This window comes from Solea solea, chromosome 16, assembly GCF_958295425.1.
Source record: "Solea solea chromosome 16, fSolSol10.1, whole genome shotgun sequence".
Classification (NCBI taxonomy): domain Eukaryota; kingdom Metazoa; phylum Chordata; class Actinopteri; order Pleuronectiformes; family Soleidae; genus Solea; species Solea solea.
Window position 1 is genome coordinate 12,630,907 of NC_081149.1, and position 21,701 is coordinate 12,652,607.

The 21,701-nt window shown below is 40.6% G+C and overlaps 1 protein-coding gene across 1 annotated transcript in view; it reads left to right on the plus strand.

Annotated features, from left to right (window-relative positions):
- The first annotated feature begins 4,579 nt into the window (after positions 1-4,579).
- adgrl1a (adhesion G protein-coupled receptor L1a) overlaps positions 4,580-21,701 on the plus strand; it is an 89,826-nt gene continuing 72,704 nt past the window's right edge. Inside the window, exon 1 of the mRNA XM_058652858.1 lies at positions 4,580-5,300. The gene's annotated coding sequence lies outside the window, so the exon portion shown is untranslated. The remainder of the gene's footprint in view (positions 5,301-21,701) is intronic.

The following is a 21,701-nucleotide window of genomic DNA, read 5'->3' on the forward strand; positions in this document are numbered from 1 at the left end:
ATAAAAGCTGAGGTGTTACACCAACGCTTTGCTGGCTCCACATACAGAAGTCTATTTGGCTTTGTTGAACTCTTAAATCCTTTTCATTTGGTTTCCTCCCTTTTCACGACTGGAAAAGCCATACAGTTTCCTCTTCTGTCAGTCTGTTCATATCTATGCCTACAGGCCTTCTACTCCACAATGCGGTACATGGAGAACATGCATCAAAGACCACAAAGATGCTTTCCGATTGTGGATCTGTGGCAGTTTTTATTTTTTTTTATTTTTATTATTATCCACCACAAGTAAAATATGATTTTTTTTATAAAAAAAAAAAAAAGAACACTTTTTTATGTTTTAACAACGTGATGAAAAGATGCAGTTGCTGTGTATGGCACTTCACACAAGCAAAGGCATTGCGGTAATATTCATGAAACTGGTGCATTTTAGAGATGTGAATCATATTTCACATCTCATCGCAAAGAGTGATCTATTTTATACCACACGTTTCAACGAGAAAAATGTGATTTTGTCGGTGACAGTTTGTCAATCACAGCAAACCAAGAAGGTGTGTAACTGTGGAAATAGGGGCTATTTGCAAATAGGCCAAGGTGCAATGTAAATAATGGTGCTGCATAAACATGAGTGCAGACTTAGAAAAATTGCCATTAATCAAACATGAGCTGGAACAAATTAAAATGTGCCAGCTGTGAGAGACTATTTTCTGCTGTGCTTTAGACGACAACAAGGCATGTCCAGAAACACCAGCACCACTGATGCTTTGTTGATGAAGTCTATCTTATCATTCACTGTGTTTGGGAATAGAAATGCAACATGGAACACTTAGTGAACGAAAATAATTTTTGTTAACGATGACTAAACTTTTCACAGTCATGGCTGAGACTGAATGGATTTATTCAGTGCTCAGTCCCACACTCCAGTACAAATACTCTACAATGATACACAGTAGCAGGCTCTTATCTCTGTTTTTCTTTCATTTCTTTCCCCCATCTTCTGTCTCTTTTGTAAATAGCAGTTTCCTGTTTTGTCTCTGCTGTGCATGTATTTATTTACAACCATATTGAACACTCAACAGAAAGGCAACTTTACATCAGTCTTGACACTCACAATATGTGTTTAGTTTGCTGTAGTATATCTATTGTCACCACTCAGAAAACACACGGTAGGTGGTTGAGATATTTGAGGACATCTTGAAAGGCTTTTTATGTTGTTGGGCAACACTCATACTGTGTACACTTGTACTGTGTGTACATGTAGAGGTGTTTAGATAAGCTCTTTGTTGTGTTTATGAGGTACCACTCATTATTCACTCTTGTATTATAGTTCAGTCCAACAACCGTCGAGTATCCCGTTTTATTAGAGATACAAATCCGTCAGAGACGTCTGTTCTCTTAGTTGGACTTTTGGAGACATTGAGTCCCCGAGAATGCTTTAGTATACAGTTCACTCTGCAGTAAAATCATTCCACCACATCAAGTTGTCCTGTCTGCTTGGTGAAGATGTCTGCAAAGGTTACAGGTGGCTGCAGACCTAACCCCAGGGTGAACCGGAGACAGAGGCAGCTGCTCAGTCAGACTCTGGAATAACCTACTCTTCTGCCTTCTGCCTAGAAGTGGTGAATTTTCCGCTAATGTGGAAAGGATATAATGATCATTTGTGTTTAACTGCCTTCTGATTCAACTCGCAAATGATTAGCCGGGTACAGCCTTAATCATTGAAGCCTGCGTGCACACAAACACATTTATTTATTTGTGTTTTCAACCATTTTGTTTTATTGGATAATATAATTTATGATGAGTAAAGTGATCAAGCAGTGAGGGCTGCCGAATTAGTAACAAGAGACCACTGCTTGTGTTTAGTACAGCAATCAGCACTTAATAATTGGTAGTCACTGTTGTTGTTGCTAAGAGACCAGTGTGTAATGAACAACTGCTGAGATTGGCTCGAAGCTGTAAATCTCTCCATATTAGGTTCTTAAAGATCCATTAGGTACAGTTAGGAATACGGTTTACCTACAGTCTCTTATGATCACACTGAGCACTGTGACTTTGCATAAATACCATCTGATCTTAGGGGGGGGGGGTAGAAGCTGAGGGTGTGTGACTGCCATGGAGCACAAACCACATTATGTTTAGCGGCACAATGAGTCATGCGGCCCATGAAGGTCAATTGACTGGACTGGAGAGCAGTATAACAGAGTAGGTACTGTGTGACAGAAGGCTAAGTGGCAAAGGCATGTATATGGGCCACTCGATAGAGCCCAATATTAGCGATCATAATATAACCTGACAAAGACCATTGTTGGAGGGGAGAGAAAAATACAACATCTACTGTGCACCTGTGCAATCCATGCTTACAAATAATAAATAAGTACAAATAAATAAATAGAAAATCATCTGACAGTCTGTGTTCACCTGAGGAACAAAGTCAGCTTTAGATTAATCCAAAAGTATTAGCACCAAGGATACGCTTAATGTTTAAAACAAAGCAGTATTATACATTATATTCTGTATTATTGTGTTGTATCGTGTTCAAAATTCATTATGTGGTTGTTTCAAAACACTTACAACATGATACGGTTTCCACTAAAATCACTGATGTCAGCTGTCTTCACCATGTTCACATTTAAACAAAATCATAAACTACTGGCCATCAGATACGGCTGTAGCAGCACGTCCCCTGAGCATAATAAACTGAAGAAAGTGTTTGTTATTGCTGCCCAACTTTATATAAAAGCACATGTTATCTCTCCTATTAATAGTTATATAGCTATGCTTTAAGAGGGGAACAAAAACATCTGTAATGGGTACGATGTTGCTTTAAAGGTCCACTGTGTAACATTAAAGATGGTTTACTGGCGGAAGTTGAATATACCACCTGAAAGTATGTTATTTTGTAAGTGTGTAATCACATAGGAAAAATGTGTGGTTTTGTAGTCTGAGAATAAACTAGCCAGAGTGCAAGAGTTTCACATTTTAAAGCAGGAGGCTACAATGCAAATGAAGAGGAAAGACATACGACATCCTTTCTGGTATGCAAAGGCCACCGTCACTCCCTGACATGTGAGGGAAAAGAGGGGGGAGGTGGAGTCCTCTGTTTGTAATATGCAGTCTCAGCATTAGATTTCAATAATTCCCTCTCAGTGAACCTATAGATCTGCGTGTGTATACAGCCGACTGTAAAATGTTATGATATTTAATAGTGCCTCCACCTGATGCTGCAATTTCCTCTGTGCAGTGATGGTGACACAGGACATTATTTATTCTCTAATCATGGCGTAACGTGCAGTTGAAGTACGGGGAAATGCGGCGTGTCGCCCGTCTATATATACTGCACTGAATCGTACTGTGTAATGTCGTATGTAGTATTAGTATGGTGTGAATGTGTAGTCAGGAGGTTAAAGTAGGGGAAGTAGCATGAAAACAACACTTGCTTATGTGTCATCCCCCTGACTGTCTCTCTCGCTCTCTCTTCCCGTGGAACGTCTTCTATGCAGAAGCACAATGGTGTTTCACTTAAGTATTCCTCGGATTATTTTCTTTTGTGTTCTGACCTGTGAACATCATGGAGAGCCCCTGAACTGCCAATTTACGGTACTCCCTCTGCCCAGTGAGGCACTCAGTCTTGGTTTCCAGTAACTTGCCTGTCAGTGGAAGAACCAGAAAAAAAAAAAAAAAAAAGAAAAAAAAATCTTTGGAAAAATCCATCTATACGGCAGAAATATTATCTTATTTGGACACACTGGAGGATCGATGCTTTGACATTAGACAGACATGTTGCCTCTACTCATGTAAAACAAATTACTGAAAGCCATTTGAGATGCGTTTGAATTCGTGATGGTGCACTTAAGTGACGCATCCACAACTCTCGTACGTTGCATGTAAATGAATCCCACGCAATATCGTTACTGCTTTGTTTATTAACCCACTGAGCAAAACAAATATGAAATGTATTGTACTTTTTTAAATAGTAAATCTGTATCTCTCAACATGACAGACACTGTTCAACTCCGAGGTCTCAGCTTTAACTAATTTGCATTTGATTAAATGCTAAATACTTTAACACAAAGACTTGGTCTACTTTGTTGGGCTACAGATGTTCCTGACCTAAAAAATAAAACATTTAAATACACATGCGATAGAAGGCAATTGAAAGTGGTATAGTGCCACTTGCCACAAGAGGAGGAGGTCAAACTAATGGGCTTAAATCAGATTTGGCTATATATATATATATATATATATATATATATATATATATGTATATGTGTGTGTGTGTATATATATGTATATGTGTGTGTGTGTGTGTATATATGTATATGTGTGTGTGTGTGTGTGTATATATATGTATATATGTATATGTGTATATATATGTGTGTATATATGTATATATATATATATATATATATATATATACATATGTACTGTACATATACATATATAACCTGAAATTGTCCCTATGTTACCCAACTGTATGTGAGGTGAGAAGCAAAGATGAATGCGCTACGTTGTAGGTATATAGGCCTGCTGCAGAACTGCAATGGCAGAGAACACCGTGTGAATGGTCCTGATGAGAGTGTGTGTGCTGCCTGCAGACGGAGAGGGAAACTATAGAGGAGTGATCCGCTCGGTGCGCCAGGACGCAGATGGCGTGTGCAGTCTCTCCTGATTCGAACGGGCTATATTTCACACCGTAGAACTTTTCCCTGAGACGGCACGAGGGCGAATGACATATATATATAGTTGGACGAAACAAAAGTGTCGATCCGTTCCTGTGACCACACAGACATCATAACATCCGACACACAAGATTTGAAGATCTGATTTGCCTGACACGTTTTTGCGACGGTGGCTCATTTGCTCCCCATCGAAACCAGGGACGCACGGACGACGCGACTGCAACTTTTATTTCCACCACAGTTGCCACTTGACGGTGCTCTGACTCGCATGTTATTATTGTTTTGGAGCAGGACAATGGTATCGTTATTTATCTTGATGCCCACACGGGCGCATTTTCGCGAGAATCTGCTCTGTCCGTGAGGATTTCTCCCTCTAGATTTGTAATTTAGTCTAGTGGATCCTTCTTATTTTTTTGTCTTATTTTTTTTTTCCTCGTCGGGTTGTCTTTAAGATAGCAGGCTATTAATTTTTAATTCTTATGCATCCGCAAGAAGACGGGACCAGCGAGGAGAAAACGAGTGATAACCAGAGGAGAGAGAAGGAAAAGGAGGCAAGTAAAGAGGAAAAGCGAGAATGAATGAGACGCACTGAGCAATCAAGGAAAAGGAGATTGGAGGGATCAAGGTAGGAATAAGCAGTGTTCGTATCATGTGTTCCTAATAAATGTAATGACATTGCATCAAACATAGCGTGTAAATACGCACCACCCGGGCGTCCATTATCAGTCTGCATGCGTGAGGTGCAGGCGTGTAAGCCGATTTACTTATTTATTGATATTTAATGCTTTGACAGATGCGGAGTTGGTGTAAACGGTGCGTCACCAGCAGCCTCCTCATATTAAAAATACAGTCAGGATCCTTTAAATTAGTCGGTTTTTTTTTTTTTTTAAAGGGGACCCCTTCTTTTGGGGCCTGTTCACTGCACCGTGACCTGCACACTAATAGATTTGCACAATTTGAATTATTTCATTGACTCTGGGAGCTGAACGTTGACTTCTTAGTCCTATAAAAGCTAAGAGGTGGGGGAGTTTTCAGCTTGGCAAAAACACAGGCAGGTGACATTGGGAAACAGAGGCTGTGTAATAGCCAGACATATTATAAGTATTAAAGAAAGTGTTTCTTGGATGAATAATGTATGTCCAATGCAGGAGGAAGATGTGTGATTTTATCAAACATCTCACAGTTTTTTTTCTTCTCCCTCCTCTTCTTTACAAGTTCATTCCAAGAGAAAAAAAAACAAATTTGACCACCAGAATAATGCAAGACAATGTGTAGAGCTTAAAAATGAACTCAGTCCAACCCTTCATGTTTCAGACTCCACTAATACTCTGCCAGGTCAAGGCGTTACCTGTAAAGCAGCAGTGCTGTGAGGGTCTACAGAGCCCCAGGTGTTCTCCACCAGTGTTCCAGGATGTCCCAAATCAAATGAGATCAAATTTCACTTGAAATCCCAATTAGAGATTGTCTATGAATGCCCACCCTGATGAGTTCAAATAATATACAGTATGTACCACTTTGCGACAGCATAAATCCGCAGCTGGAGAAATCCCGTCGTATATCAGATTTAATCAAATGTGTCCCTGTTTTATTTAGGGGTTCACGACATGAAAACTGAGGCACTCTCATATTGTTATATGCCTGACTAATTCCCAATTTAATAATAAAATATGTAATAAAAAGGCATCAGCAATCCACTGTAGTTATGATAGAAGAAATTAAACTCCTACTTTTGTATTATTATGATAAAATTGAACCGTATATGGATGTGGAGAAGAAAGTCTCTGAACACAGTTGTTTTCTGCTGGTGAGCCTTTTCCTCATTCCACTGGGGTGCATTGTGTTTGTCCTGCCAATTCTTGGGGAAAAAAAAAAATTGGCGTGTCTGCTGCTCTGAAGGGGCTGAATGAAATTCAAATTCTTCAGGTGGTAAAACAGCAATATTGCAACTGTCTGATTGCGTTATCTGGGCATTCAAGAAGCCAGCCTTGGAATTGGTTTACTGCCAAACACTCTCCCTGGGAAGACAGAAGGATTTATTTCCCCCTTGTCTGTGTGTCACATCACCATCAGAAAAATTATTCTCGGCTTTCAGCGGGTGAATAATAGTCATACATTAGCATGGCGTGATCGTCAGACTTTTAATGTGTCATTAATCATAATTAGATTTATTTTAGTGTGACTTGAGCATTTTGGGAGGCTCTGCATGACCGTGTTCATGATCAAACGACCATACTGTTCCGTTGAAGGTTGTTACTGTACGAAAACCTGTCTGACGGCCCTTGAGAACAATAACGTAACTTTTCACACTCATTACCTGCATTTTATTTTGCACATGCGTCCACACAACTAACACACAGACCACTTAGTCATTATGTGTATGCACACACACATCCTTTATTTTTAAAAATAATAATACTTACGTATACAGTGCCATTTCTGTGATGCTCTCCTTTGTTTTTAAATGTATATAACCCCTGCAGCACTTTGACAAGACATGTACAAATTAATAAGTTAACAGGAGACAAGCAGAAAGAGCACTCTTTCATAGATTTCTTAAAATTACCTATGATTTTTTCATGCCCACAGGAGCCTTAAATGTATGGCATCCATGCTGGTGAAAAGACAAATGTGAGAATAAATTCACCAAATGTTCAGAGGTGCTGACAGATTTTGGTATCGTGCTAATATTTCCCACTGTTTCCATCTTTCCCACCGTGGCTGTTATTTACAGCAAGGGACACATCACATATGCCACATGTCAGTGCAGGATTGTCGATTTTGACTCTCTACAGATATTATTTTTTAGTTTTTCAGGTAAAGAATAGTGTCACTTAAAAAAAAAGCATTGCACGTATTTCTGAAATAACAATAGGCTTTGGGGTAACAAAAAATAAAAAAAAGGCAGCGACAAACAAACTATATGCCAAAACCAGAGTTCACCAAATCCACGATTCAAATTTATTTCAAGATAGAAATTGATATTTTGAGTGTGGTCAACCCAGCAGGTGATTAAAAGTCTGGTTCCTATTTTTACATTATCACTTCTGATTTGTCAATTTTTAAAGAAGGAAACAGAAAATCCATTAAATATATTATTTTATAGAAGTTTGGAACCGTAATAAAGCCGTCCCGTAGTCAAGACATGGTGCACAAATTGATACGCACAATGCAGTGTAAAATGTTTATTCTGGGAAAGTACGCTCACATTAAATCTTTGACACACACACACAACCTTCCACACTTTAAGGAGGGAACAACCAAATAATCTCAATAATCTTAACTGTCAGTAGAACAAAGGACTGGTGCACACTGGCTCCACAGTGTATTCAGATGAGAAACTTAATCTCATCATTGCATTTTGATGATGAAAGGATCTGATTAGATTAGATGTACGGGCTTTACCAGCCAGTCTACCCGTCCCTGGCTTCTCATGGTTCGCTGAACGGGGCGATCCATTTTGAATAATCGTGCTCATTGTCTGTATTGATCTGTCATAATTCTGAAGATGATGAAGCGATTTTAATCCACGAAAAACAACCCCTTTCCAGGATTTAATTGTGTTTGTACTTTTTTTTTTCCCTCTCTCAAAATTTCATCGAGAGCCCAAAATCGTGTTAATAACCAAACTACTAGTTGTGACCTTTACAACACTTCTGCAGAAGCCTTTCTACATATTTGCTGACATTTTCAACCAGAAAGATACACTGGCAGATGCTAATATAACAATTTTAAAATACCTGTGATAGCTTCATCGCAGTGGGTGGGTTGCTATGTACCTGTTGTGCAAAGGCAAACAGTAATTTTTTTATGCCCTTTGCAGATGGGTCAAAATTATAGGTCTCTGTCCGTTTTTTTCCACTAATCTGACCTAGAAAGGGTTTATTGTGTTATTTCTGTGTCATTTTCACTCCCTCCTGTTACAGACAGTGCTGTTTACCTGGCAATGGCAGCTCTGTGTTTGTCACTAGGCTGATAAGACTTGTCTTGACAGGAAAGCCATTATGATTATAATAACAGTTATTGTGGTTCAGAGTTTAACCGCTGCTGACAAAACACACTGGAAAGCAGCTGTTGTTGGACTAATTATTGCAATCAGAAATCCCCAATTATGTTTTCTTTGGCTATTTGTAATGTCTTGGCTGTTTTTTTTGATATTTTATTTTGGAAGTGTGTCCATTCAATGATGGTTTGGAGAGGGAGGGTAAAAGAGAGGAAAAGAAAATAGAGGTGGGTGTGATAACAAAGGGGGGGGAGGTTTTGCACATTTAAACGAAAACAAGCACAACTGGTCTTTGCTGTTGCAGTGCAAAAGCGATCGGCGATGTTCATCCATTTTGAAGCTCCTGGAGTTGTGTGCTATGCACACAGCAGCCTGGTCTTCGCTAGATGTGGAGAAAGCCTGGAGGTGTGGGCACTGAGAAGCCAATCTTGCAATCTCAATCTACCAAACACTAATTCAATTCAATTGCTGCCAGTCCTTAGTGTGTGTAGGCGCCAGTGTGGCGAAAATGAACAGGAGCAACAAGAGCACATGAACAGAAAAAATCAATGAGGACTCTTTTTCATAAACGGAGTGGGTGTTAAATTAGCTGGATGGACCTGAGTAGCAACACACTGGATTGAGTGGCTGGTGTATTTGGGTCGTGTCTATCGAGTGAGAGATAACTTGGTGTTCAGCAGTGAAAAGACACGGTGATGCTCAATCAATGTGACCAATCGGCTTCATCAGTAATTCATTCAGTTGTATATGTTCCTTCAGTTTTGACAATCAAACTGTTATTGCAGTTTGTAATGATCTGCTTTGATTGGCCCTTTGATCCTGTCTGATTTCCCTATTCATGCTGTTGAAAGCAACTTGAAACACCAGATTTGAGTGTTGTGTGTTTGTTACTTTTCATTTCTTAACATGTAAATGAGAGGTTTTCAACCTCTTACCTGTGGTAAGAGCTAATTTTGGAGGCACTTGAGAATAATGTTGACAAATCAATATAATCTCTGATTGTGTGATTGCTGTTACAACAGCTCCTGTCGTATGTACAGCATAATGGCAGTGGGCCTCTGAACACTGAGATTGATTCTGAACCTTTTTTAGCAGTGGAGGTTGCCGGTCTTTGAAACAGGGGAAGCTCATTCCAGGCCCAATTTTTTTTTATACATAAATTCTGCAAACAAAGGCTGAAATGCTCTAATTTTATTTACAGTGTGTTCATACAAACGGAAATGGACTATATTGTCAAGCAAATAACACGCAACGACCAGCTATCTGTCAACAGACTTCCCTCGCAAAATCCACACAGGACTGAGGCAGAAAAGGCTCCGCTGTCGTGCTTCTGCAACGCTGTCTATCAAAAACTGGTTCCGTCAGTTCCTCCAATCACGACAGCAGAAGCCCAGCGGCCGCGCCCCCCCCCCACTGCTCCATGACTCAGAGAGAAGCTGAGCTTTCCTGGAAGCGACGTTTTTGCCGTATTTGTCAAATCAATGTTGAGCTCCCGTGAAAAAAAAAACATATTCTATTCCGTCCCATAGAGAACTGCTGAAGCTGAGCTCCAAGTGGTTTTAATGTGGAGGCTGCTACGGGAATACGAATATGATCCGTCATCCATGATAAACGGCTGATTCTGAACAAACTACTGACATATTCTAGTGCAAGTTTAGTATTAAAGTGTTAATACAACACAGTACATATTTGACGATATTTTAGAGGAAGCTGAGCTTTGCTTGCTGCCTCAGAGCAATCACCACTGGTGGTTAGCAGAGAGAAATGTACCTGTGTATTCAGAGGTAGTAGCAAACGAGCACATTTATTCCGGGTGATGATTCCAAACCAACCAAACCAAGGTCCAGACACTCATACATTTGACATTGATGTGTTTATGTTTGAATGGAAAAAAAATTCATTGCTACTGTATTATCGTTATTATCACGGCTTTTGATGATGTTCTTCTTTCTTCTTATCATTTATCGGGTGATGAGTCTCCCTCAACGCTTGAGTCTGCAATTGCAATTCCATTTAAAAAAAACAAAACAAGCCAGTTTCTTTTTAATCCAGACCACGTCTTTTGTGCAGGCTGAACTTGTGAGAGCATCCTTAGTTAAACCCTTGTCCTTAGGTAACATCAGACCTGTGGGGCGGAAAAGGAGGCGCATGAAAGGAAACGGGGATCAATTGACCTAAAAGCTTGTCTAATTAATCCATGTTTTTTCTGATATCATGATTGGAGGAGTGTTAGGAAGGTGGTGAATGAGCTCCTCTAATTGGCCTGGCCAGAACACACAGAGCAGGTTGAATAGTAGTAGCAGGAGTCGTCGACACCCCTCCTCACACTCTTCCAGCATGCAGTACTAACACTTTTGTCCTCATTACCTCCAGCTAAGTATACAAACCCTAGATCTTCCGCTGCAGGACTCCAGTGTACAGGCAGACCGATTAATTGCAATCAGGCCAGTTTTTACCATCTTTTAATTATCACCTCATGTAAGTTTACACGTTTTTTGTTTTCAGTAACTGAATAAATGCGGCTCTGAGTGCACTAAAACCCAAAAGTTTAGTTGTAATATGTATTTAAAATATATTAAACCCTTCAGTGCAGACACAAAACACAGATTGGATAGACATGCCATCATGTTGATTGATTTTAATTAAAATGAAGAGGGTTTTATGTGTAATTTGTTGTTTAAACTGTTGCATTGTATCAGATGGAGTAAAAAAAGGAGACTGGCCAAATATATACGCCAAAAAAACAAACAAAGAAAAAAAACAACCCTCCAGTGTTCATTTATAACAACTGTGTTCCAACTGCTTCGCTCTCCCGTAGCAGCGTTTAATATACAGGAGTTACACACAATTATTTAAGCTGTCAATGCATTTGATTAAGCGGCAGAATTAGGATAAATATATCAGTGTGTGTTTGTGTGTTTGTGTGTCTGGCTGTCTGGCCCTGACGAGCGGTGATGTTCACCTGAGACTCACCTGAGTCATTCCACAGAGGACAGCTCTGTTGGGTTCGTATTTGTGTCAGCAGCACTCCCTTTGGACTGTGTGGTGTTGGACTTGTGCGAGCATGTTTTTGTGTGTGCGCACGTGTGTCTGTGCCATTAGCTGTTGGAAGAGGCAACACCAGAAACAACACGGGACCAAAAGAAGCAGTTTGTTTGTGTGTCTGCCAAGATGGGAGTTGGGGGGGGTGAAACAGGTAGAGAGATTGAGACACGAAGAAGGGGAAGACAGAGAGGGCAGAGGGAGCTCCATGAGAGACATGTGAAAGGCCACATGTATTAATAAACAGCTGCAAAAACAAACCTAGAGCATTATAGAGCACATACTGTAGGCAGATGCAAGACTAAAAGAGGGAGAGGCAGACGATGATGGAAATAAGCCTGTAAACATAGAGAGGGACAGCGGGAAAGGGAGGGAGCATCCGGAGTGGATTAATTAAGGTTTATAATTATGTTGGGACTATGCATGTCTCACCTGAGACTGTCCTGTGCCGCTTCTCTCCAATCCTCATACCCTCTGCTCCTCTGCACATATGGACGCAAGGAAAATACCCACACTTGTGATATCATAGATTCACCTTTCCGATACTGTGCACCAAGGGAAATGCTACGGCATAGTAACCGTTTTTTTCCCCCTGTCCTTTCGGTGCTATAAACATCATTGCTAGGATTATATAATATTTTATAGAATTCATTTAAAAATTGTATTGTTTTTTTTGTTTTTTTAAAGTCCTAATGGCACGGCACGGCACCTTATTTGACAGAACTCTTAAAACCTCACACTCCTGCCAGAGTTCTGATGTCAGCTGATCAACTGCTCTAGGACGTTCCAAGATCAACTCAACTGAAGATTAAACAAATAAATGGAGGGATAGAGCCCCATCACTTCATGTGCGAGCTGCCCAAACCCTCGACCAATTCAAAAAAAACTTTTCACTGCCTTATAACTCTGGTTAAGTAAAATACTTGACTACTTTATGGTGCCTGCATAGCCTATTTTATTTATATGGCTTCCTTTATTGTTTTTATTAGTTATTTTCTTTGAATGTTTTGTTGTTTATTGTATTTTCGTATTATTTGTGCAGGACCTTGGTCAACTGAGGTTGTTTTTTTAAATGTGCCGTAAAAGGTAACTTGGACCTGAATTGACTTAACACACAGGGAACTAAATGGTCATCGTAAAGTAAGTATTTAAGAGCAGTTTCACATTTTTCTTTTATATTTAAAACCTATTATACAATACCAAGTGGTAACTTTGTCAGCAGATATTGTTATACATGTTTACACTCTTTGTAGCTCTGTTTTTCCTCCTCTCCACTTCCTTAGGGATGTATCTGTCTCTTCAGCTGTCATAATTATGCACCGCTGTGTTCATCAGTTTATCACCAGCTTTAACTGCCTGTTGTTTTGTGCTGGTAAGGTAGCGTTCAGTGAATTTCTCAGTGGAACGGGTGCTTGTAGTGTCCTCTGACATAATGGGGATGGCGACAGAACCAGACCAGTGATGCTGTGGAAAAACTAAAATAATGAGTTCACAAAAATACTATTTTTGCGTAGAGCTGAGGCAGACTTTGTGATACTTCTCTTTTTGAATGACTACAAACAATGCAAACATGTATGTGTTATCACCTGCTATAATAGCAGCATCATAGTGACACATTTTTGAAGTGCATCTTTTATTGACAGATAAAATGAAAACAATCTCCAGATGAGCTTTTAAATCATCTGCATCCTTATAACAAGCTGAAAATGATGTCACATGACCATGTATGTACACTGGTGCATGGTGGCGTAAACCAAAAGATTGCTTATTCTGTAGTTGGCTATAGTTGTAGATTAAATTACAAATTGGTTAGATGAATGTGTTACACCTGCTTTTACATAACCCACTATGCATTACACATGTTAGAATGTAGAAACAATGGCCAAATTGTTGTGAAATACTATAACTTTTGATTATTGCAGGTTATTAAGGTTTTTTTTTTACACATACAGTCCTATACTGTATTGTAAATCAGTGACATTGTCTGGGGCCTGCAATTCCTTCCAGTTCTAGTGAGAAAACAAGATGGCAGTACAATTTCTTGCTTGTCTGATTTTGGGACATATTGTTCCTCAGAGTTGGGACTACTAAATAAAGGGCAGATTAAGCCTATGGTTCAGGAAATACCACATCTACTCTGTAGATCTGCATGGCTCTGGAAACATTCAGAGCGCAGGGAATTTTTCTGTCACAGCAGTTTAGGATTAAGGTTGAAATGTCCCAAGTGAATAGAGCCTCTTGTTTTCCAGTGAAGGTGGCCAGCAGCTAGCACCCAGGTGTGGAACAGTCTGAGGTAGATGCTGCTAAAAATTGCCATGCCGAGTCAGCAAACCTCCTGTGGTTATGTGAAGTTTTTTTTTTTTTGTTTGTTTCTAAAAACTACAGTGCAGTTCAGCAATTTTTAGCAACTCAGTGCTTTGCTACTTTCAACTGAAATAGGGACAAAAAAGGAGAATTTGGCACGAGAATAATAAAGAAGAGGCATGGTGCATGGTGAAGGGCATATTTCTAATAATAAAACACACTGTCTGGTCTGTCAGGATATGAATGCTCTAATAATTCAGTAATGATTACAATCGCACTGCCTGTGCTGGGGCATTGCAGTATTAACTCATACGTCATCTGACCACAAAAGACAGTTGCCAGACCACAGCTTAACCTCTGACTCGCACCACACGAAAGGGTACAAAACACACACACACACACACACGTGCAGCTATTCAGCTATTCTTCTTGGGGAACTGCATTGACTTCTATTCGTTTGGACAGCTTAAACAGCTTAATGCCTAACTCCAACACAACTTAACCACAATTCAAATCTTGGGCTTACTATTAACCAGTTCCTCGGAAATGATCTTCTGCCTCATTAGGGCAAGGTTTTGGTCTCCACGAGGACTATTGGTCCTGACAAGGTCAGCGTTTATTCCAGAAAAGCTAATTAAAAGCGTAACAAATACAAGAACACACACACGCACGCATGCACTGTAGTCTGTAGTCACAGACATGAGGCATTTAGGGAACAGAATGGAAAAGGATTTAATTGAGTCTTTGATCATTATAGAATTACCATGTGCCTTCTTGGCGCCCTGGTTATTGTTTCATGGATTAATCATTTTCATTCCACAAATTGTGGAATCCACATAGCAAATCAGTCTGCTGCCTGCTTGACATAGATATGCAGTTGGAGCAAGGGAATTTTAATGTGTCCAAGCTCCCAAATTGGCTCCAGCCGGCCATGCAACTAGATTTATTTGAAAGATTGGTTTTATTGATTTACTGTATTAATGTGGTGCCAGTTTAATCAGTGTGCCCTGGAACTATGCAGAATTTGACATCTCTGTGAACTCAAATGAGTTTCGTGTACAGTATTGATCTGGTTATCCACAGTATTTATTCAGCTATTTGTGTTCGAGCTGATTAATTCAGTGTGTACGAAATTATGTAGGTATGTGTTTATGAGGCAGTGTAAGTATTTGTGTTTGTCTCCCTCTCTGTATATTTGGGTAACTGGTAATTCACTCTTTTATGGAAACAGCAGTATTTTATAAAGTTGATATAATTTCTATTTCTGAGCATGCAAAAGCATGCTAGTACTTTATTTTATAAAAAGACACAGATGCACATACGTGTAAAGAATTACTACACACACACCTTTATCATAACCAGTTAACCCTAACCTTAACCTAACCACAATTTTACGTCTTACCTCTAACATTAACCAGGACCTCAGACTTAAGGTTCTGCCTCATTAGGACCAGGCTTTGTCCCCATGAGGAGTGGGGATTGTGTGTTGTGTCATTGTGTAACAGCAGCAATGGCAGATTACTTATAGCAGGACTGGAGTAGTGTTCAACAGTGCCAGTGTGATGATTGAGCAGTATCTGTCAAGAGAGGGACAGAGGAAGAAGAGTACTTCTCTAATTAGAGCTTACTTAGGATGGATATGGATGCTTTCTGACAGCCGTCTCATCTGATTCACGTGTCGGTGGAAGAAGTGCATTTGTTTGTAAATGTTTGTTTCGACTCATTATAGATAAAAGCAGAAGCGTCACTCTTTTCTTTCCTCATATTCCGTATATACAGTATAATGAGGGACCACCGATATTGGTAGAAAATAATATCTGCTGTCAGTTCGCTGTCTTTATTCACAGAGGCGAGGGGGAATTACCACAGACACCACAATACGATATTATCACGATATTGCTAAATGTTAAGTATTTGCAAAGTCATATTTTGCGATATACTTTCTATAACATCAGTTAACAAATGGTTTGCTAAACACCCATAGAGGAAATCTAAGACATTTTGTAGTCTGAGCTGTCTTCCTTGAAGATTCATTCATTATGTGGGTTTAAAAACTGTTGAGAAGATTTAGGAGATCATAGGTGAATTACTAATTTCTAAGGCTTGGTACCGACAATGTGTTCAAAGAACAGTCTGAAAGCTATTTTATAATCCAAATCCATTGAAAGTACCAGTGGTAGCTTGGTGCTTGGGGGTCAATTTAGAAATGCTGGACAACAACAGCCAATATTTTGGGTCTGATTGGCTGTGATGTACCCCGCTTTTTGCCCCGTGTCAGCTGAGATTGATTCCAGCTCCCGCTCAACCTTCAAGTGGAGGATAAAGTGGTAGAAAATGAATGAATTGAAGATGCTGTTGGCTTGAGTGATTTTGAGCCTTACAGGCAAATTGAACTCTGGCTGCTTTTATTTTACAAAAATAGCTTATTATGTTTTTTATTTTTTATTTTTTTTGGTTTTCTTTGCGTTGAATGCCAGAAATCTCTCACACCTGCAATTAAAAACTCACACAAACATGAACCGTCAGTTCCATAGAACTACAGAACTACTGTACTTGATGCTAACTTAATCATGGCCATATTAAGGCAGTACTCAAATTATTGCTGCTGTCATGTAAACATGATAATTGCATTATCTTAGATGAATCAAGGGGAGAGTTGAAGAAAGGGTAACTCAATTGTCTGACCCCAAACTCGATTTCTTGCTGTATCCTCTGACATGTACCTCCGTACTGATTTCTATTGGTGGTTGGAGTCTGTGTAAAGCGGCATTTCTGCACAAATAGCAGCTAAAGTAAAAAGGTAAAAAAATAAATAAAATGGGTGGGCAACAGCAAAGTATCTTTTGTGACAGCTTACTTGGCATGTGAGTCTGAGTCCTAAAAGGCGCTGTAAATTCATCATCATCATGACTGCTATTTACCTTGTGCTGTGGAAGAGGTGTTTTGCAGTACTTGGCATCAAACTAATCATGTAAACACTAACCATCATGCAGGCAAATCTAGTTCCTGTGAACCATAATCATGCAATTACCTTGAGGTGGTGAGGTAGTTATTCATGGTAAACAGAGTAAAGTGTCTTTTACGCAAACAGTCTTCCACAGATCTAATTAGGGCTGTCACAATCTCGATTGTAAATCGACCCGTGATCGAAACAACGTCACGATCTCGACCTACGGAAGCAAAGGTGGAATCGAGGATTTAACCACGCCCCCAGTGTGACGTCCTGCAGTCGTGCCAGAGGAGAAAAAAACAGTGTTGTGGTTGCAGCGTGACTACACGTTACCTCCTCCCGCTAACCCGTAGCTGCTGCCGACTAATAGTAACCATGGCAACTGCTGATTTGGGCGACACATCGACCAAACTCAATCGAACCCAACTCCTGCTTCTCTTAAATCACTGGTGGGGAAATATTTTGTGTTCCACGGTGTATAATCTATGTTATGATGAGGATATCTCTGCAAAACGTCCCCAAAACTCAACTCGTGCTAAAGCGATAACTAGTGATATTGACGTGTTTGTAGCATTAGACATGCAACCATTATTCAGTGGTAGAAAACAAGCATTTACTGGTTATAGTAACATTTGTATTGGTACAATATCATTACAATTTGAGTATAAGGTCTCAGTGTGGTATTATATCACTCATGACACCATGTAGACAATTGAAAGGGGAATTAAAAAACGAGTTATCATGACATACTAAAACCAATGATCCTAGACTAAACTAGACAAGTCTAAAAATGGCTGACCCATCTGTACTAGAAAAGAGAAAAGAAGATTGAGGATCAAATCGTGACTTTAAAATCTATAATCAAATCGAGAATTGTGACACCCCTAGATCTTACTTATTTACTGCAAGGGTGACTTTATCTTCTTTAGTTCTTTATTCTCTGTTCTCACATTCTCACGCTAACCTTTTTCAGTGCTCTTGCGGTCACCTTTAAACGTTTTTTGTATTTTTTCCAGCCCTCACATACTAGTCTAAATAATTATGGTGCTTCAGCCTACGTACAGTACATACAGTACATACCTGTCTGTTCACATTTGTAGACCTGAATGTCTTTGTGCTCACTGCATGTACCTGTTTACACTCTCTTGCCCCCGTTCCCTGCTCCTACATGCAGCTGTGTGGAGTCCCCTTCCTTTGTGATCGTGCTAACGTTTGCCCTACACTCACCTTCTCTCCCGCTCATCTGCCCCCCCACTCTCACCTCATGATGCTAGCAGATATGGATGGAAATACAAATGACCTCTGATGAACCTAGATATCGAGCTGTTTTAAAGCTTGAGGCTTTAGACAATATCCCTTCTTCACTCCAACATGCCGGGGAAGGAGGGGCTGGGGTTTCTCACTACATCAGAGTTTGATGGGATTTATGACCCCCGTCCCCAGCAGCTATCTCTTCCTCCACTGACACATCTCCCACTGGCTAGAATTAGCAGGCGAAGAAAACAAACAAATTACAAGGAAACAAACACAACAGCTAATAAGCATGAAGTGAAATGAAGAGAACGCTTTCAGCGGCATACAGGCCGAGGGAGGGAGGGAGAGCGAAGGACGTGCAGGGTATAATCTGCTCTCCCTCTCCCCTGTTTTCAGTTTTTGCATTTCCTTCTAATTTCCTCATGCCCCATTGTCTCCTCCGCTCCCTGTGACTCGCCAGTGGGGCTCTGCGAGTAGATCATTTCTGAGGATGGGCAGTGCGAGACAGATGGGTGGATGATGGATCTGACGTGATAGACAGCAGGATGATGGATGGCTAGATGGCTGATAGGGGATTAATGCAATGCTGGGGCCGCTGCAGCGCAGTGCATGGCTTAGTGATAGAAAGATAAAACTGATGAGCAGATAAACAAGAGAGCACTAATCCACGCCCCTTTGATGGACAGAAAATCAAAGTGAGGTAAAAGAACCAGAGGTGGAGTGGTGGATCTTTTTATTGCCGTCTTTGGGTGCAGAGGTTTCATTGGAGGGAATATAAGTACACGCAAGGTTAGAGGGGGTATGGCTGTGGTGAGGAAGTGCATTCTGTAGTAGTAGTGTGTTTACATGGGTCAGCTACAGCTCATGTATGTCGAGTTTGACTTGGTGCTGATATTCTAGACAAGGGTGGAGGTTTTTGTGATGAGGCATGGTGGGCGAGGGTAGCAGGATGCTATTTTGAGTAATGGCAAACAGTCTGACTGTGGGGGAGAGATTTGGGCTTATTGGCAAATTGGCCACAGTGGGGTGTGATGGGATGATTGGACAGCAGAGAGGGAGCTGTTTGGGGATTGAAGATAGGAGCGACTGTTGTGTCTGTTGGTATTTTTAATGCACTTCCAGTCTAACCCTCTGTGTAATGTACAAAAGTAAAGGTTTTTGGTCTGTGCGCCAATTCAATTCTGCCAACTGGCAAGTTGCAAAGGACTGTCATGGTAAGAGGAAGAGAAAAAAAGGGAATGGATTGGAGGATGAGCACAGGGAAAGCTCCTCTGAAAATAGGGAGCAAACAGGCTATCCCCGCATTATTATTGAGCACTAAGCTTCGTCTCTGTTCGCCGTTTCAGGGGACCCCAGGGGTTCTGGCATTGATCCGGTGTGCTCAGAATGCACTCTGGTGTCACCTATTTAAACACAGTGAGCCGTTAGCCAACAGAGACAAGCCTTTATTTATCAAGCCTCTGATTTTGGCTGCATGGATGACAACCTGATTAGCACTTAAAGGACCTCTTGGATCTTTTATTGGAAAAGGTGGAGGCAATCTATGCTGAGAGGGAGAAAGCAGTCTTAGCCTGAGAGAGTCAGGATAAACAGCAAGGCAAGGTGAGGGAGGGACTTTGTCATCCAGGGCTTTAATGAAGGGGAGGGACGGACTAAATGTGAAGTGTGTGACGAAGATGGTGACAGAGGAAGCGAAAGACAGAGAAAGTGTCTGTGACTGCAAAATGAATGGAGGTTAGAAGGTGTGAGTGGGTGAGAGCAAGAGAGAGCATGTGATGGAGGAGTGTTTGCAGGGATTGGAGGACCAGACGAGAGCACGAGTGGCTCGTACAATGAATGAATGTTGAATAAGTGGATGAGAACATTGTGGACAAGTGAGGACCTGAGCAAATTAACAAATTGCTAAACAAACATGTGGGCGATGGCTGTGTGTTTGTTGAGACTGTGGGCCCACTGGTGCACATAAACTGTATGTGTGGAGCCAAATGAATGAGTGAGGCATCATGGAAAAGACTAAGTGAGTGAGTAATGGGGGTTAGTGATGGGTGTGTTGACAGAAAGTGTCAGTTTTAACCATACTGACCCACAAATACAGGCTGCATGCAAAAGCGGCTGAATTTGAGTGCCAGCTTGAACGTGGAGTGACTGTAAAATTGAATGTGAATTTCTTGTTGGATGTGAAATGAATGCAAATAGGAAAAGTAGGTGGATGGTGTTTGCGCATCTATCTCTATGTGTCAGTCCCCTGCTGTTTTTACATCATTTTAAATGAGCCCAGGAAATAAGCGTCTCTCCAGTCTCGTATATCAGTGTAGCGACACTTGAACACCTTATTTTTCAGAGAGGGCTCTTTATGCTTGCTTCTTCTTATCAGGGTACTAAAATAGAATTTTAACTCAATTGAATAATAATTCCAACTTTCTTGGCAGCTGTAATTTGGAAAAATGTTGTTTCATGATGACTGTATTTACTCATGTAGAGAGAAGAACACTAAACTGTCAGTGTGAGATTAGAGAGGAGCTCTTACTAGAGAGCATGCGAGATAATTTATTCTTTCCTTGGGGATGCCAATGCCTAATCCCCTTCCAATACCAGAAAGTGTTTGTGTGATTGTATATGTTTGTGACACTGTTGGTAGATTGATGTTGGGAAGTTTGGGCCGAGGCCATCGTCTGAACTGCACTCAGATATTACGCCTTCGCTCTTTGTTTTTGTCAGTAACGGCTGCAGCAAAAATAAATAAAATACAAAGACGGCTAGTGAAATGTCACTAGAATTAGCAGGGCTTAAATACACAGAAATTGTTTACGGTCACCCTCCGTCTTTCATTTTTCCGCTCACCTGTCTCTCTCACCCTCTTGTCTGCCATGAGTCGGTCTCCTGCGCTCTCCACCACCCTTGACTGCAGCATGCATGTCTGACCCTGTCGTAGTCTCCTTCAGTGCCTGTCTCTTGCTGATCAAACTCCATTATTTATGCTGTATCGTGTTTCACCATCAATTCCCGCAATGGAACAATTGAGACTGATTTCCTTGACTGTCACAATAGCAGTGAGACTCAACAGACGATGAAAATGGGATTAGCCTTAAGTGGAATTTAATTTTCACCGTTGTTGTCTCCGAAGCCTGTCTCCCACCCAGACACCATGACGCGCTTTGGTAATGCTTTCACCGTTGTGTGTGTGTGTGTGTGTGCGTGTGTGCGTGAAAGAGATTATTCCTGTGCTGCACAATGGCAAATCTATAGCATTTGAAATATGATGCACGTGCATAACTGTAATTCACTTGTGCTGCAGCTCTGCTTGACTAGTTTTTCTAGTCACACTGCCAAACTAACAGTTGAAACTCTAAGCGTCCACAATGCAACCAGATACTGAATACTTTTTCACTTTGTCCAGAGGCTAAAAAAAAGTCCCACCTGCGTTGATTAATTACTTCTGTCGCAGCAGCTTGGATTTGTGTATGTTTATAAATGAG